Source organism: Fragaria vesca, linkage group LG3 (genome assembly GCF_000184155.1).
Source record: "Fragaria vesca subsp. vesca linkage group LG3, FraVesHawaii_1.0, whole genome shotgun sequence".
NCBI classification, from domain to species: domain Eukaryota; kingdom Viridiplantae; phylum Streptophyta; class Magnoliopsida; order Rosales; family Rosaceae; genus Fragaria; species Fragaria vesca.
In genome coordinates, this window is record NC_020493.1 from 5,118,972 (window position 1) to 5,121,399 (window position 2,428).

The window sequence follows — 2,428 nt, forward strand, 5'->3', positions numbered from 1 at the left end:
TTCTTTCTTAGTAGCAAGAACCAAACAGAACGGGTACGGCATCCATTTTTTCCCCTCCTTTTCTTTCTTTCATGAATATTGTTCAGTCAAAATAGATTGAAATTATCTAACGTACATGTCGTGTAACTTCAAAATTAATTGTGGTTTAGAAAGATTTTCCGTCTTCTATATATAGTACTCTTGCGGACTAATTAATCAATACTACAAAATTAATAGATCTTAGCTAGCTAAGCAGTAACCAGCTAATTAATTAATCTCTCACTGATCTAGGCCAATCTGTCCATTCTGTCGGAGATTTGTATCATAGACAATTAAGTTGTAGTTAGAAATTCACAGGATCTGAGAAAACATATAAATAAAACTAAGAGTAGTTTCAGAATTAATTGATTATATTGATCTGGTCCTATGCCATTAGTAAATTAATTAGTCTTCATGTTTAGAGTTTGATCTAATAAAATAACAAACTGATCTTAAGCTAATTGCATATTCTATGGCTGCTTTAGTGTAAGTTGGAACGCCAATTTAGTCGTACGTCCTAAATTAACAATGAATTTGTAAATGAGAGTCACATGATCATGTGTTTCATTAATCTCCTTTATTTCAAGATTGATTAAAAAAGACGACTAAACTTTAGGACAGAGCTAGCTCACTAAAAGTTTAACATCGATCTACTTATTTAGTTTAAGCTTTGTTCTTGATTAGTGGAGTTGATGATATCAAACAGCAAAGGCAATTGTACAATATATATATACTACAAGCTGTAGATATCTTCAGACCAAAAACAAACAAAAAAAATTAGATATCTTGTATGACAGATCAGATATTATGCTAATCAGATTGATTTCGAAACATAAATTATATTCTGATGCATCTTTTTCTGAAATTTTTGATTTGCTTCTGATGATATACGACAGTTATTTTGGTAGAGTAACTAATTACTTGCACCCCTACTGCCTTACAGCTATTAATTTATACATGTCGATCGATCTGTTCTATATGTACACACAAACTACTCTTTGTAGGATTCATATGTGAACATTTAAGATCTGTGAAAGCACTCCCAGCAAGGTCGACCTTACCTATACGCAGGAATTGAGAGGGACTGATGATCAGTGATGAACCCAGATGGCAATTACGAAACATGTACATGCATGGATAGAGATACGCATACAAGAGCTACAAGCTAGTAGTTGCTAGCATTGTTAAGCAGTATAAAATGTCCACACTCGCATGCCAAAAATGACGTTTGATTTGACATAAGATCGATATTATTACAGTAATGTTGGTGGAGATTGGAGAACATTTACGCTAGGCATGGAACTCGATCTGGAAATTAAGCCCTCATCGATCATAATTGTCCTCGCTAAAGTCTTTCGATCAATTCAAGTGTAAAACGTGTTCGATTTACTTCTATACATTATCAAACTGGCAAGTGATCGATGCCTATGATGATCACATTCGAGCTCGAACAGTTGCTTTTCCTTCTTCAAAGGTGGTCTGGGATCAGCAGAATGGCTAATCGATCAGGTGGCTAATCGATCAGGTGGCTCATCATCTGGCCTTTTTACTTCGCTGGGTGATTAAGCTGGCTGATTGGCGCAATCAATCACCTTCCTCCTTATCTCATATTTTGTTGTTTGATGTTAACGTTGTTGCTGCTCCTACTAGTTTAGTTAGGTTTTTTGTGCTCAGGGTTCACAAATAGTTGTTCATAATAGTTGTTCCTAGAATTAAATTCAGTTTCACTACCAGAAGAAAGGCTTTAGCCGACGAATTTTTTTTTCGTCGGCTAATTTAAAATTTTCGTCGGCTATGGTCAACTTTAGCCGACGAAAGTAATATTTCATCGGCTGAATAATTTTTTTCGTCGGCTATAGTCTGTGAACTTTAGCCGACAAAATTTTTAAAAGTTTAACCGACGAAAAAAAATTCGTCGGCTAAAGTGGACTTTAGCCGACGAAATTTGTAAACTTTAGCCGACGAAATTTTTAAAAGTTTAGCCGACGAAAAAATATAATTTCGTCGGCTAAAGTGCCTTATATTTGCAGATCTAGACAACAACTCATATGAGAAAAAAAAACTATACGTAGAACCTTACAACGACAAAAAAGTCGTGAAATAAGATATGACCAGAACGGTGAAATACGACTACGGTTGAAAAATCACAGTATTCCGGTAAAGTCTCGGTGCCGATAGTTGACTTACCCTTACTATTCACTATGCTGCAGATTTGGCGTTTGGTGTCTGATTGACTATTGTGATACCTTTCCGGAAGCGTAACGGCGCTACGAGTGAGACTCATGGCTAATGCCATGATGTATAGGCTTTTTGGCCATCCGAGTCCGTTTAGGGCTTGAAAATGCAGTTTCTTATTTTCGATTAGAGTTGACCGTTTCGATCGAGCCCTTAACGTTGTCGAATCCAGTTG